Raw genomic sequence first — 16,583 nt, forward strand, 5'->3', positions numbered from 1 at the left:
CATGTCAGGACAGAATATATATCACTGATCTCATCTTGAGGTACAGACATTGTAGCCTTGACATGCAGTGGTCCATATAGTTTTCAAATAATTCACAAGAGAGAATAGTTCTGTGGACTTGAATGCCCTGCATGATTTTTCTTTCAAGAAGAAAACTGAAGGTAGAGTGTTTTCCATTTGGACACAGGACTCGTCTGAAAGCTAGGCCAACGCTGTGCTAAATAAATCATCGTGCCAACCGCTTATGGGTAATTAGGCATGAAGGGAATCAGCAGTCTGCTCCCTCCGTTGTGACTCACAGGCGGCATATTTGCAATGTGCCTTTAGCTTCCAGGGCTTCAGCACTGTGGTACTTGCAAGGAAAATGGATCCTGAGCATGCAGCAGCCTTGAGGTACTCAGCAGGTCTCTCATGAGCGTTGCGGGGAGGAGACCTGCAATGGTACAGCCTGAATACCTGAAGCAGTTCATGCAGTAGTTCCCTTGTAAGTGCCAGGGAAGGCTGAAAGTGCATTTTGGGGGCAGCTGTGGTGTTCACATCTTACTGTCTCTCTAGCACGTTACTGTCCTGGAGTCGTGCCACAGTGATGAAGCACACATGCATGCTCCTAAGGTGCTTCAGTGCCCTGTCCATTGGTTTGGCTCTGACTTCTGGTGGCAATTCAAGCTCCTGGGTGCCACGTCCAAGTGTGTATGTGCCCTGTTCATCCAGCTGGGCTGCAGAAATGGTCATGAACAATGTAGGGAGACATGGCTGTCTAAAACCACCACAACTGTTTCCTAAGCGATCATGTAGGTTCATCAGTTCAGAACTTTAGGGTAATTCTTTTTCATCATGAATAAAATGCACTGACTACCTGCTTTTGATGTCTCAGGCTCAACAAACACCTAATAGGCTTAGTTCATGGAACAGCCAGGAAAAGCATCTGAGAGATGGTCCAGAAATGGTTCAGAGATAAAATTCCAATTTAACTGCCTGTTAGGAAAGTCCCCTGTTAGGGACTTTCCTGACCAAAGGAAAACTTTGGGATATGAAATGGAAACATACCAAAGGGAAAAGTCTTTTTGTTGGTGCATTTGGGTTTAATTAGCTGAACATGGCTGCTTCTCCAAATCTGCAGGAAACTTTCTCTGGGAATTTCCAAAATCTCTTCAAGTTCAGTACGCTAGAAATACAGCACGGCTTGCTTTTGTCATGCAGTTTTGGGACTTTTCCTTTTATGATCTTGAATGAAACCAGGAAGAGCAGGGATGTGTGGGCAATGAAACTATTTAAAAAAAAAAAATGCACTTGGTTGCACTTAGGAGCAAAGGACCCACAGTGATTCTGAAACATATCCATGTGAATACAGTCCCAATGTGCACTATTAAAATTTGCAATATAAATTGGGTATATATTCTAAACATCTGGGCCATTTGGAATCCAGAGATTTAATCTCTGTCATGGTCTGTCCTGTTCAAATCAGGACCCACAGCCTTGTGAATTCTGGAGTTACTCAGACACTGAGGTCGCGATCAAGTTCTAACCTATTTGAAAATGCAGTGCAATATTATTTATCTTAGAGGTCTTAGAGTGATAACAGCCCAGCCAGTTGTAATTCTGATTAGTGCTCCTTACTCTGACGATATTATGGCTTTAGTTATTTCATTACAATTCTTACAACACTTTGTGTTTTTAGGAAGGCTGCGATGTGGCAGTCGGGGCCAGCACAGACTTCATTACAAAAAGGCTAAATTTTTAGTCCTATTGTGGAAGAGAATTGAGATGTGAGAGCTAAGTGTAACCTCAAGGAAAAATCGGAAAGCAACTGAAAAGCTTGAAATATAATGAAATGCTTTAAAAATAACACATACAATTTTGTAGAATTGCCTTTCTTCAGCAACTCCTGTGAATTTGGTGAGGAGCGGTATTTCTGCTGCCCAGTGTTAGAACACAGACATGGCAATATTGTAAATTGCAAATTGAAGTGCCAAAACCAGTCTGGCCTGTACAGGTCACTGAGGTAGACACAGCTCTTGCCTGTAAGCATTTGTAATCTAAAACCCCAGCACTATTCCCATTGAAGGTAATGACAAAACTCCATGTGATTGTAAAGGGAACAGGATTAGACCTTAATGAAATAAAAGGTGCTTTTTTTTTTTTTTTTTTTTTTTTTTTGATCACCAGATACTCCTTACCTATGACAACTTCAAATAACTTTTGTTCAGGAATCTAATGACCTAATTTTGTCTGAAAAAACTTCTTTATGCAGCGTTCTTTCCTCACTTTAAAGCAGGTTTGGAAAGGCAAGATTTGAAAGAGAATTCCCATCTGTTATTGAAGCATTTAATCATTCTTTAAAAGCCAGTGCAGTTTTATTTTCTCTGGGGAGTGAGTAGCATTAGCTGAAGCATAAAGCAAACTATACCAAGTGTAGAAAAAACTCACCCTGATGTCCTGTTTGACAAACTGACCTGCAGGTCACAACCTGAGTTTATTGATCTGTGGGGCCTTGTCTGGGTGTCGGGCATGTTTTCTGGACTTTGGTTTCAGCTGCATTCCTGACTTCTGAAAGAGTAGGGGGTGTGGATTTCTACTAGGAGTAACCACTGGGAAGGAAGTAATGTTCATTAAGTGTGCAGGCAGTGCAGGACTAAGCATGCTCAGTGAAAAAGCTTTTCTCCCTTGCCTGTCAAGCCCTATGTTTGAACTCATTCCAGAATGCCGGATTTACTTTTCACGAAGAAACAGTACCTGGCTGGACTGCATTTTTCTTTCCCTCTTTAGTCACCGGAAGATTGGAAACAATATTCTTTTGATGCTCAGTGCACTCTCAGTAATGCAGTGTGCCTGCATGCAAGTGTGAATCTTGCAGTGGAGGAGGAAGACAAAACTTTGCTACCTGTGAAATGAAGACTTCTTAGGTCAGTAAGAGGGGTGCAGAGAAACTAACTTTTCAAGCAGCTTTTTACTTTTAACTAATGCTTTTGTTTTCTGCCCTGCTGTATCCCTTCCCAGCAGAGCTGAACTTTTAGAGAAGTTTAGCAGCTTTCTGATTCTTCAGCCTCTCTGATAAGGTAAACTTGTTTTAAGTGAAAACTTTACGAGATTTATGGGAGCTGAAGTTAGTTTTTAAAAACTTGAGCTGCTGGTAACACAGAGGTTTGTTTTCTGTACTTTGCCTTTTCTTTCTTCTTTTTAGTAATTCCTATAAATGCAATCCTTTGCTTCCAGTGTGTGTGTTTTAATAGACTGTTCCCCCTTCTCTCCCCGCCCTCTCCCTCAGAGCTGAAAATGAGACTTGTTCTTGAATAATAAACTCTGTATGTTATCAAGCAAATCTTGTGGCTTGTTCATGTGATCATTTCCAGCCTGAGCATAGATGTTGTGCCTTTTAATACGTTCACAGTTCTTTCTGGAAAATGAATTGCAAAACTGTTAGCAGAGAGGTGAGAGAAAGTGATTTTGCTTGATAACAACATGTTTTAATGTAATAGACTATTGTGCTTTTAAATTTTTAAGTGCTCTCTACTTTTTGGTTTTAAAGGCATGTTTAGAACTCCTATCTCTGGAGGGTTTGAAATATTCCCAACCTTGGAAGGGGGAAGTAGGATACATTTTTTTTGAGACTTTGTGTTGCCTAATGGAGATTTTTCTGAACATAGGCCAAATGGTTAAGAAACAAAATGACCACTGATTAAGAAGTGAAATGGACTCAAATAATTAGAAACTGTCTGTAGTTAATTAGAAACTGTCTGTAGTTTGAAGTAGGTCAGAAAGATTTGATAGTTTCTGGTGTTAAATTTTGTTCTCTGATGTTCTTCATAATGGTTATATTGCTTATCAAAGGTTAGCATTTATTTTGGAAGTGTGAAGAGTATATATAGCCTTCAGTATTTGAATTACATTAATTTTATGAACTTGTAATAATTGAAGAAATACAGGCAAATGTAAAATCCTTGTGTTTAAAAGCTGTATATTTATTATTTGGTTATTTTAAACTGGAAGTTGATCTCCCATGCAAAAGGTCTCAGTAAGAAAAAAAGGTAGCAGGTTATTCATGATGCATTCTACTAGTTACAGCATTAGAAATGTATAATGCCTTCGCAAACTACAATAGGTTCTGCTGCTGCTCACCACTCTCAGCTGAAAACTCTGCAGAAAAAAACTTCTCAGCATCTCTTCTTTGCAAAGGGTGAGAGCAGAGCAAAAGTAGAAGTGACTGGGCTACACTAGGTCTCTCGCTTGATTCCCACCGGGATTACCTGCCGCGTGTACGTGGAGCAGCTAGGCCAAGCAGAAGGAATCTGCAAATGACCAAAGCTGAAGCTCTCTGATCTTTCCTTACATTTATCCCCTGAGATGCAAGGAACTTTCTGATGAGAGAAGGCTGGGAAAACGTCTTGGCTTTTTTCCTCCTCTTTGATTTAGCAACCTGGAGGGGATTATGGAGGCAGTCAGGGTTGCGCTGCAGATGGACACGAGCTCAGTGTGGCCACAGCCTGGTCTCGCCCCTCTTTGCATGCAATACCTCCATTTCCTTAGCTGTGAAATAGGGAGGGTGATCGGGAGGGCCTTTTGTAAGGTACTTTGCATATTTATAGAAGAAAAATGCCTTGTACTTTCAGAGAAGTGGTAAGCGCAGGCTGCAAAACTGCACAACCTGATTTGAGTTTTGAACACTAACTTTTGGACCGCAGGTCCACAGATTTAGCTTAGATCATTTTAGTGACAGTGAAAAGTCAAAATATTGTCCTTGTCCAGATGCAAACCGCATGACATCCCCTATGCTATTGTTCATTTTCAGGTATCCAAATTGGGCAGTTTTGTATGCATCCACTTCACGTGCAAAATATAATTAGGGACAGGAAATGTTTTTGGATTATTTCATTTCCCCTCCTGGCGTTGAGATTTTGCAATTTATAGGCTTGCAGAAGTTATAAGTGGAAAACAACTCTTAGGCCGCGGAGCCCAGATCTTAACAACCCTACCAGTGATGTATAATAATAAAGTCCATTAAATGAGTATCAGCAATATTTTGGCCAATAAGCCAGTTAGGCTCTTGCCCATCTTTATTTTCATCCTTCATCCTCCCAGACGTTCCCAAAGCAAGTCCGCTACTGTTCACTAATTGAATTTAAATCCTTCTTTATTTTTAAAACAAGGAATTCCATAGTTCCTGGAAAGGCCCAGGTCTTTCTAAGGTTTCATTTACCTCCAGCATGGAGCAAGCTGTTGCAAATGTGTGTAGCAGTTTTCTGTCTGTCTGTCTTTCATTTGTGTGCCACATCCTGGCTTTTTGAACAATTTAAGTGGGGAAAAACTGATGGTGCGTCTCTCCTCTCAGAGTTGTGTGTGTCATCTTGCTCTTTGAAACGGAGGTGTATCTTCTGAAACCACCCGTAATCAACAGACAGAGGTGAAGTTTGAGTAGAGAAAGAAGGAGGTGCAGCAATGGGATATATTGTATCGCCTTGAGTTGTAGGTTACCTTTGTTTTGAGTCTGTTCCTGTCCCGGGATGCACAAAGTAGAAGCAAAATGGTCTTGGGTTTCTGGAGCAGTGAATTGTGGCAGCTTCCTTGTTTCAGTGCTTACACAGAGACATCCCACTAAGGCCTTTTTTGAAGATGATTGCTTGGAGCATTTTGAGTATCAGGATGTCAAGACCCATCTGAAACACCCTGGCTAAGTCACTCAGGAAAGCAAGCCAACTGGTATCCAGCACTGCTGTAGAAAAACAGACCCCAAATGGGTGTGTATCTAATGGGTCATTCTTGACCTGCAGATGCTGAGTGTGATCAGTTCAGATAATGTACCCTTGTGATTATTGGAATGTTCTCCAAAACCGGGCAGGACTTTCCATAGCGCTAAGCGTGATGAAGTATAAAACAAACAGGATGATTTATTTTAGAGAAAGCTGCACTAAATGACATTGTATCTCTTTTGAGGAAGCACAGAGTTTGCACTACATGTCAGAATGCACAACTGTGTTTTTTCATGTCCAGCATAGACATGCAGGGCAAACGCTGATGGTGGTACCTCAGGCAGTATTTTGGAGCATCACAGACTGTAATGTGGATTATCGCCCTGTGCTTTTGTCCTGGAGAAGAACCAAGGAACAGCAGGGCAAGTCATTGTAGGCTGTTCTGTCTAATGTTTGCTTTGAGGCAGATGATCTTGGTCATTCTTGGGAAGATCTTGGAAGTGCCTTTCTTTCCACAGTTTCCCTGTCCCCAAGAGCAGCATGTGCGAGTAGCTGCAGGGAATGAGCCATGCAGGAGCTGGAAGCCTCTGCTGTAGCTAAAAACGTCTTTACAAGTTCATAGTAAAACTGATTCCCTCTCCTGTAACTTCTGGTGGATGCTGCCTGTCTACAAGTAACACCTTTTCACCAGTGGAGTTGTCTCAGCTCCACCGCTCAGGAGGAACCACACCTGAACGTGTCCCCCCAGTCTCCCCCCGCTGCGGTCTGTTCCTGAGCCAGTGACAGCCACACGCAGGGTGTCAGTGCCTGGGATTTCTGTTGGGCTGGCTGAAGAGCCTGGGCTCGGCTCTGCTGGAGAGCTCAAGTGGTGCCTCCTCCTCTCTGCTGACCAACATGAAACAGTCTCTTTCTTTCCTCTGTGCACTGGTGGGTTCAAGATGCAAAGGCCTTCAGAGCAGAAGCAACAAAACATGGATGATTGCTGAGGAACACTTTTCCGCAAGGTGTTGATTTTACTCTGATTTTTCCTAGAAGGCAGAGAGATGCTGCAGGTACTGCCACATCGTTGCTACGTGTTTGAGATATAGGACAGTGTCTGTAAGCAAAAGACAATCCTTTAGTGCAGTGCAGTGGTATTAATGGTGAATTCCTCCATTTATTTTTACAGGTAGCAGTGGAAATCAAAACAATTTTGTTTACGATATTGTTCACAGACTCCACGAATGTAAGTACAAATATAGTTCAAAACTTCACTATATTTCACCATAGGTGGAAGTGTGAGTCTAATGATCAAAGAACAATATGCATGTTAATGTTGTGTGGGTTTTATAAGAGCAAATAAACAAGGAGGCTAGGAGAACGTTATGTATTTGCCATTCTCTTGCTGGCTTTGCACAAAACCAGGGTTCATTTAGATCCTGCTGTATTTGGGCCAAAGTTGTCTCTGGAGAAGTCTGGGAGGGACAGAAGAGGAGAAGAGCTCTTAGCTGTGTCTATTGAGAAACCTCCTGGGTAGCAATTTCAAAAAATCCTGCGGGACTGAGGAGTCTAAGTCCTATTTTTAGAAGTATTGTGGGAGCTTAAATCAGTCTTTAAACCTTTTAGGAACCTGAAAACGCAGGTAGGAACCCCGTGGGATCTGTGAAGTGTCTGAACAGGTTATGTGCCTCACTCTGAGAGTTAATACTTAACTCACCATAGAGGCGTTAGTAAAAGTCACTAGACTTCTGCATGTATCTTCATATATTCCATATCCTTATAAATCTTATATCACCTCATTTCAGAGGAACTGTGATCCATAAATACTGAAGCCTGTGTTTAAGGTTCTCAACGGATGTAAGTGGTTTTGAATATATTATCCATTGCTCTGAAATCACAAGTGAAAATAATGAATGCAACACATAGTAGTAGTGTCTGTTGGTGCCTCCTGGATTCTTTTCTGTGTTCGCTGACATTCAGGGGATGTTTTGTTCGAGGCTTCAGTTTCTGCCACTTGAGAGGTTGGAGAGTGCTGCTATATTTAAGCTAGAGTTCAGTGCAGATTCTGGTTTCTGTGAAAGTTTGTGGGAGTTGCAACCTGGGCCAGAATTCAGCATCTGGATCTCCTTCCCAGGCAGAGATGCAAACAAACAGAATTTTCTGCATCGATATGCAAATTCTCCAAAGAAATGGGTGCTTTTCTGAATTGCCTCTGTGTTGCTGTTGGGGTTCAGGTGGTTGGAAAATTGAGCTTTGTGCTCACAAGGCAGCAGGGACTAGGGTTTCTCCAAAGTGCCTTTGTTTGGGTATATGTAGAGCTATCAATGCGTCATTCTTTCTGCTTCAGCTGTTAGAGACTCCCATCTTCTCTATTGATTTTACCCAGAATGCTTACTGCCCTTGAAGGTGTGACCTGTACCTCAGGCTAATTTATTTCTGTCATGGCTGCAGCATTTTTTAGAGGGCAGCGGGGGTAGGAGAGAGAACAATGAATTCAACATGGAATATAAATCCCAAGTCTGTAGCCTTTAGACATTCCAGTACATACCCTGCTCCATTCTCCCATTTGGCATTCTGCACGGTCTTGGATTAGAAGAAGAAAAAAAAAAGGCAGGCATTTGTATAACTAATCAGGTGAGCCATTCTGGGGTAATCCCTTTGGTCACACATACTGGCATGTATATTAAAATTTTGCTAGGCTTCTAAACCATTTACAATGACGTTCTAGTTTATAAGCCTGAATGAAAAGTCTCACCTTGATGGCCTAGAAGTGTCTTGGATCTGAGCACTGTTGCTTTAGTCTATTGAAATTTGTGTTGTGGAATGTGGATGGAAAAAGACTTTGTTTTTGTGCTGAAAACTCAATTTGGACCATAGTGGTGGGGAATGTGATGGGTATTTTGTTTTACATTTTATTTTATTTTATTTTATTTTATTTTATTTTATTTTATTTTATTTTATTTTATTTTATTTTATTTTATTTTATTATTTTATTTTATTTTATTTTATTTTATTTTATTTTATTTTATTATTTTATTTTATTTTATACTGTATGGCATATTCTTTCCTGTTCAGTTTTTACAGACAGTAATGTGAAACTGAAATGATGTGTAAGCACAGAAGTTTAAACTACAACTACTGAGCCTAAGCACCTGGCCCCTTTCATTATTCTACTGAAATAAGTGGGTTTTGCTCTCATGACCTGCCTGTGTAGCTGAAAAGGCTTTCCCTTCTGCCCCAGGCAGTTCATCAGTAGGATAGGATTTCTCTAGGGCGAAGATGTTTCTTCCAGATTCCCCCAGGAAGGCTGAGCATCGTGTGCTGCAGCGGGTTGTGGAGAACTCTGTCGGAGAACTTTGTTGTACCTCAGGATGTATGCGAGCGCTGGGATAGATTGTGCAGTGTTTCACGGGCCCCTTCCTCCCATCAAATATCAAAAATTGGCTTTTTGATCAGTAGCCACTGAGGCCTCTGAAACTGGAAGCACAAAATAGCAAACTGGATCTCCGGTATGATGATGATGATATTGAATGATTTCCTGGACTGACTGGTTGAACTCTGCAATTCAGACCAAAGTCTGGTGTTCAGGTTTGAGTTCATTGAGTTCTCCAGCAGAGGAGAGGCAGCTTTAAGGAGCTACATCAAAACACGAGCTTCGCATAAAACAAAGTTACTGCCTTCCTTGAAAATTTAGGGCTCGTGCTTCAGGACGGTTGACCCGGGAGTACCTGGCCCGGGGTTACTGCTGTGGGTCAGGGCAGTGAGGCCAGCAGGGAAGGTCAAGCTTCAGAGGAATGCAGAGTGCTCTGGAGTTGAAGCGTATGAGTTTTGCAGGTGATTTGCTGGGAGCCGCTGCCACGGAAAGCACTAAATTAGCCTGGGATAACTGAATTTAGTGAAACTTCAACCGGTCTGGCCTGAATTCCAAGTTTATAGTTAAATCTTCTTACTTGCCATGTGATTTTGGTTCCAAATGGGTCCATGTCACACAGCCATAAATGTTTATTTTAATTCCTCCAGATATTTTCTGCAGTGAATCACTCAGAAGCATTTCTGTAGCACCTGCTGTTGTAGAGAGGAAAAGTGGAGCAGAGGATATCAATTCAGAGGAGAAATGTGAATAAAAAGAAGGTTTATGATTTGTGCAAGGGGCAAAGGGATGCTGTGCCATAGGAAATTAAATGGTCCATTGGGATAAAGTGTATCGCTGTGCAACTCTACTTTCTGCATTGTGGCAAATGTACATATGTGACCTCCTCCAGCGTATTGGTTATTACTCATGGAACAAAGCAGCCAGGCCTGGGCATTCAAGCATGTAGTCTCCTTGTATCTTGGCATCTTTGTGTTTATAGGTCTCACTCTTTTTACTTTGCCCCTAATAGCAATAAAGTAAAACAAGATCCGGTCTTTTCATAGCATTGCCACTCTCCTAAAACAGAGGGAGGGAGGAAAAGAAAGGCAGTTCCAGCACAGAAAAGACCCTGTGCTCCTGTAAATGATTTCTTGGGCCTCCAAGGAAAACCTGAAAGAGAGACGGAGAAACACAAATGCTTAAGTGAAACATGGTAGCAGCCACCCTTGTGATTTAGCACAATGCCTTAGGGTACAATTTATCTCTCGCTAGTAACTGATTCAGAGACTAACGCTGGATAGAACCCACCTTGTGGGGTTTTTTTTGGTAGCAAATCACTGGAGAAGAGTTGCCAAAAATGTTATTTCCCCATTTTTTCCATGAGGGTTGCATTTTTAATTGCAATGGGAAAATATTGGGTAGTTTACAGCTTGGAGGGAAACCTTAAGATTTCAGTGTTACTTCCTCTCTTGTGTCACCACCATCAAAACACTATTGTGCTTCAGGTAAACATCAATGTGTGCGGATTGGTTATGGTTGTGTGCCTGTCCCTCAATGAAACTCATGTCTTCACAGAGCCCTTCATTTTTTACTGCAGAGGGGGGTGTGGGATAGGATGAAGGTTTCTGCTGTGGACAACTTTGGCTTCTTCTGAGTCTCAGTTTCATTTTAGCATTGTTACGGTCTTTCGTTTCATTTGTGTTTTCTCCCTGCCGTGTGGGATGGCACCCACTGGGCAGGTTTGGAAATGCAAAACGGACAATATATTAATTAGAATGCCTAATACCCTCAGTTGAGTTTAACCCCTCACTGTGTTAAGTGCTGTATGTACTGAATAAGAGTCCATGACCATGAAGACATGGCAGTTGGGAGGTGGAAAAAGTGAAATGTTATTGCCAGTTTGCAGATGAAGAATTGCCCAGCAGGACTGATCCACACTGTTTTGTTGCCAATGGAGTGAGGGAGGGAAAATCGGATCTCAGGTAGGAAGATGTCTAGGTTTTTTGGTTTGCTGTGAGCCTGTAATGGGCCACCCCAGTGTTGGAGTCTGCAACCAGGCAGTGTTGCAGCTCAGCTTTCTCCTGTGAGTTTTCAGTAGGAATGTGCTTGTTGTCCTCTCTTGAGTCACTGGTGGTGGCAGTGCCTTCCTGAGGAGCTGCTTGACAGTAGGAATTCTCCTCCTTTGGTTTTAGAAAGCCCTCAGAGCCATCAGCACCCAAAACACATCTGAATCCAGTTCACATTTGCTTCATGTCTGCTTGCTCCTCTAGAAAAATCTTGTGTTTTTTCATCTTTTACTGTCTGTCCTAGAAAGGTATTTGTGTGCCCAGTTTAAGCCCAGAGGCAGCCTTATGTCAGTGATGGTAGACATGAGTCCCAGGGCTAATGGCAGAAACAGAGAGTACTAGCATGTCAAAGAAATGCTGCAGATAAGATGTATAAGGTGTAGTGAGAGATTTTAGGAGTGAAAAGCATTCCAGTAATGCAACTGGGTGGTTATTATTTAATATCTTATAAACCAAAAACATCAGTCAAATTTTTCAGCGTGCAAATGAAGGAAAAATACCTAAAGCTGGATCTGAGAGAGATGCTTTGCAAAATAATTTTATATATGTGAAGGCCTCTCATATGCTTCCCAGATGTACAATCCCATATGTCTGTTCTGTTAGGCTGATTATGGAATACATGCATTTATAGCTCAAAGCAAAGGGAGAATTGATTTCTTTCTAGAGTGGTGTGGATATCACTGTGTTCAAGATAATTAAACATTAGAGCTGAAATATGCATGCACAGATCCACCCTGGTGTTTTGGTGTGAGAGATTGTGAATGAAACTTTTGGGTGTACGTAGTGTGCACGTGAGAATGCATTGCTTGTGATGCCAGACGGCTTAAGGTTTTCATTTGTTGTATCCAGTGCTGCAGGTATGTGTGTGAGCAACTTGACTCACAGGAGTGAAGGCCACTTACGGCTTACATGCAGGAGCTGTGCACATCTGAATCACAACAGATCCTGGCCTGTGTGTTGTATATCTTGTACGTTCAGTAGAATTGCTCCAGAGACCTCACTGTTCAAACCAACAAGACAAAAGGGATATTATTACACATATATATGTAAAGAACTGTGAGCCTGTCTACACTAGAATAGTCAGAAGTTAATTTGTATTAAACTAAAGATGCATACATAAAATGCATTAATTAAACCACACTGAACCCCTTTGTGGTTGCTCTTGTTCAGGGTGAAAGTGATTTCTTTTTGTTTAAACTTGATTCGTTTCCGAAGTAAATTTAGTGAAACTTATTTGAAGCCACTTCGACTGTGAGGTAAAAAGTCTATATGGGGATTTAAACGGTGCTCAACTAAACTCAGAAATTAATATGGTTTAATTTTTTAGAGTGCTCTGGTGTAGTTGTTATGAGTTGTCCAAACTCCACTTTTGATTTTATCGTTTGCTTCTTGTTGTATTTGGATTTTTTGCCTTTAAGACTGAGCTCCAAGATAATGTGCTAATTTCAGCTTTCATAAAATAAAAAAGGCATGATTTGTTGCAGGGAATATCTTTGAGAATATTAACTCCAAAGGTGTCAATATCTGAAGTCAAGTAATTTTAGACTAATTTTAAAGGTGTACTTGCTTTTGAAAGTTCGGGTTTGTAAATGGTGAAGATTATTCAGTACCCTGGAGGGAATGATGATATTGAATTCTAGTCCATGTCATAACTGGAAATCGAATCTCTGTAAAATCGAGCACATGGCTTAGCACTGAATTATTCCATACATAGAAGAAAAACAGCTTGGCTGAGCCATATCCATGGTTATGATGAAATTCAGTTAGGAGTGGGTTTGAACCTGTCCAAGTCCAGCTGAAGCTCCCAAACATGAACACACACGGGAAACTGAGTCCAGAGCATTTGGAAGCTTAAGCTAAAAGTAAAAAAATGGAGCATATTACATGGCTTAATGTGAAACAAACTCTGTTCCATGCAGTATACAGGCTTTGGGCTACAGGAAGTGGATAAGCAGTGGCCCCTTCCCATTAATACATACCTTGAGCTTTAGAGGCCGCATGGACCCCTTGAGCCAGAGCTAACAGGCTGAAGGCACACAGGACATGGCGATGAGTGTTCCTGGCTGCAATTAAACCATAGAAATGTGTAAGCCTGTGTAATGGATACCTAAAGTTTTGCTATTACTACTGTATTTAGAAATGGAGGTATTTGACAGACCTGTGATGGATGGGAGGTATAATAATTTTATATAGATTGAGACCAAGAAAAACAGAAGTGTGTTGGGTTTCATTTCCACTCGTGTTGCTGGCTTCCTCTGTAAGCTTAAGGGGCAAGTAATTTAAGAGCTCTGTGTGTCTCAGTTTCTTCACCTGTCAGTTGGGGGAATTACTTCACAGGGGGATTGGAAGTATCATTATAATGATACTTGCAATATGCTTTCATATGCTAGGTAGAAGAGTGGGAGCGTTAACGTGTATAAGAGAAAAAGAAAAAAGTAGGCTAGCTTGTCTGAGCTTGTCATGCTTCTACTGTGTCAGCAAACTCAGGGAGACAAGAGAAAGGAGAGAAAGAAAGATCAAAAGAATATATTAAGTTAAAAAGTAAACAGAGAAAGTTAAACTTAAAGTGGCAAGTAAGGAGTTGCATCGGACCTATTCTGTGCTTAGCTGCATTAACCTTGCATTTCTGTCATATTCCAAGATCTTTGTCATCAACAGCACGCCACCAAAATTCACCAGGCAATCCATGTGTCTACCATGTGGTTTTGGGCTCCCATCAGCTCCAGTGAGCTGGCCGAGCTGAGGCTGCTCTGCATGGGAACAAAGGCCTTTTGAGCAAAGTGGGGGATTTCTCCCCTGGAGACAGAGAAAGCAGAGATCCCTCTCCCTGGGCTGGTGTGGGACCAGGTACCGCTCAGGTGCTTGGAGAGCTTCCCTTCCCTTTTGGCAGGACTGTCGTGTCTGTTGTTTGTGGCACATGAGGATGTGATGTGCAGCTGCTCCATGTTGCGGTGATGGTGGCAGCAGGAAGGTAAGGATTGAGATCCTGGGTCCTTGCCTTGTATCTTGTCACTGGCAGTGGTGAGTGGCACGTGTGTAGGGAAAAACTGTGTAAAAGGGGGGTTTATAGGTCCTCCCACCTTTTAGCAATCTGTGCTTTAGGGACTCCCTAAAGCACAGGCTGCATCTGGTGTGATGTGTGAGGCTAATGTTGAACTTTATACATTCTTACATCTATCAGACGTGAGGGAGTTAATTTACCTTTCTGTGCTTGCAGTGATACTTCTCTGAAAGCTGCTACAGTTACACAAAGCAGCAGTATTGGGAAACCCTTTCAGAGTCTGCATTTTTTTCTTCCCTCTCTTGGGTGGGAGCAAAAAGTCTCTGTGCGGGATAGCTGTTTCCTCTGAGCTTTGTCAACACGTTCACACTAGGTCGGGCTTCTGCACAAATGTTTCCATCAGCTTCAAAGTCCATGTGTGAAGAAGGCAGCTCTGTAATGTGGGACTGTTGTGCATCATGTTGTGGTAGCTCAAGAAGTGGTGCTGTCTCCTGTTGGAGGACAGACCAGGCAGATTGATTTGCTGCCTCCCCGTTTGTGTTCCTACAATATGGATTCAGTTTTGGAAGTGGTGAATGTGTGTTGCATTCCTTCAGAGTTGCTGCTGTTTGGCATCTTTTGCGCTCTCAGCTGTTTGGACACAAGGAAGAGACACAATCTTTCCTTTTTTGTCCTGTCCTTACCCTGTTTGTTTTGAAGGCGCAGTCTCTTGGGTAGTTAAGATGACCAGGAATAGTTTTGAGCTGTGGTTATATTCTATTTAGTTTAATCTGTTCTGTCTGATCACAAAATAGGCCAATGAGTCTTCATCTCCAGATCTATAATATGGCAAATTGTCCACGTAAAGTAGACTGAGAAGAACAAAAAGCACATGGGGGAAGATTCTTGACAGTCAATATATGGAGGGTTAGTTATATTTTTACAGAATTATAGGTCAAACACTAGGCTGCTGAAAGCAATCGTACCAGCTGTAATCTTCTTTAACTGTATCCAGTCAGAAAAAATGAAAAATTGTTTTTCTGCCTTTGAAGAATGGAAATATCTTTTTCCATAACCACTTTGACCTGTTTTACTGTAACAGATTCTGGATCCACTCAGTTAAATCATCAGAAGCAGAGTTTGGTGGGAACAAATTGTGCCATAAAGCTTATCCTAAAACTCTGCCTTTTACACCTTCAGCAGCTGGGTAGTTTTTGAAGAAAAAGTGCTCGATTTGCATCCTAAGCCTGCTCAGACTGCCTTATCGGTGGCAAAGCTGGACTACTTGGAGCCATGGGATGTGTGGTATAATCTTATTTTTACACATGGTCAGACTGTTTTACTGTGTGTCATCTGAAATGCACCCTTCCTTTTTGAAAACCACAAGTAACCACAAGCTTCCGCTAAAGTGCCGGAGAACAGTAAGTTTTCAAACGGACTGATGAGTAAATAAAAAAGTGGCAGGAATGTACAGAAACCTCTTGGAAAACAAAGGGGAAGATGGCATCTGTCAGAGACATTATTAACATAAGTGCCTATTCCCCAGCCAACTGAACTGAAAAACACGTATGCTGAGATAACACAACCCAAATGCAGGAAAGGCAGCCACTTTAAATGTGGAGGGCAGGACTTGAAGCACACATTTTTCAAAGACATTAGGAACAGAGCATGGAAAGTGCTATTTGCTTTGTGGTCTGCAAAATCTTACAGCATGGGGGAGAGGAGAAGGGCAGCAGAAACATCAAGCTGCATTACAGCAGTTTGTGTGTCACTGTCAAAGAAACAGGGTATTGAAAGGTAGGCAACTATCTGTATTTATGTTTTAATGCAAATTGAGACACTTTTTTGTGTCTTGGGCATGTTTTAGCGGATTTTTGTAGTGGTAGTGGTGAGGACTTGGATAAGGTCTGTAGAGAGATATAGTGATGAAGTAATGGGATACCCCTTCATCTTTCAAACCTTGCCATCTGCAAAAGAAGGCTATTTCACCTAATAAAACTGTTTGGAAGGCATGGAGCTTCAGTCAGGGTAATCCAAGTGTGAGGATTTTGCACACTATTTCTCTAGATTAGAGCCACAGGACCTGATCAGGTTAACCATCATCACAGACACCAGTGAAATAGGGAGATTAGTTTGTACAAATGCTCTTACTGAGATAACTTTTCATCTTCTTGCCCAACACAATGGTCTTTCTACATCTTGAGCAATAGCAGGGTAAATCATAGAATTATGGAATCACAGACTGATTTGGGTTGCTGCCAGGGTGCTCCCAGCCCCGTCCAACCTGGCCTTGAACCCTTCCAGGGAGGGGGCAGCCACAGCTGCTCTGGGCACCCTGGGCCAGCACCTCACCCCCCTCACAGGGAACAATTTCTGCCTTAGATCTCACCTAAATCTGCCCTCTGGCAGTTTAAACCCGTTCCCCCTCGTCCTACCCCCACCCCTGATCCAGAGTCCCTCCCCACCTTTCCTGCCCCCCCTTTAAGCCCTGGGAGGCCGCTCGAAGGTCCCCCCGGAGCCTT

At 42.0% G+C, this 16,583-nt stretch overlaps 1 long non-coding RNA gene across 1 annotated transcript in view; it reads left to right on the top strand.

Annotated features, from left to right (window-relative positions):
- Positions 1–2,657: 2,657 nt before the first annotated feature.
- The window catches only part of LOC116962946, a 41,553-nt gene continuing 27,627 nt past the window's right edge, over positions 2,658–16,583 (top strand). The window contains exons 1-2 of the long non-coding RNA XR_004407887.1: positions 2,658–2,903; positions 6,853–6,909. This is a non-coding gene — a long non-coding RNA (uncharacterized LOC116962946). The remainder of the gene's footprint in view (positions 2,904–6,852; positions 6,910–16,583) is intronic.

Source organism: Tyto alba, unplaced genomic scaffold (genome assembly GCF_018691265.1).
Source record: "Tyto alba isolate M040663 unplaced genomic scaffold, T.alba_DEE_v4.0 Super-Scaffold_32, whole genome shotgun sequence".
Classification (NCBI taxonomy): domain Eukaryota; kingdom Metazoa; phylum Chordata; class Aves; order Strigiformes; family Tytonidae; genus Tyto; species Tyto alba.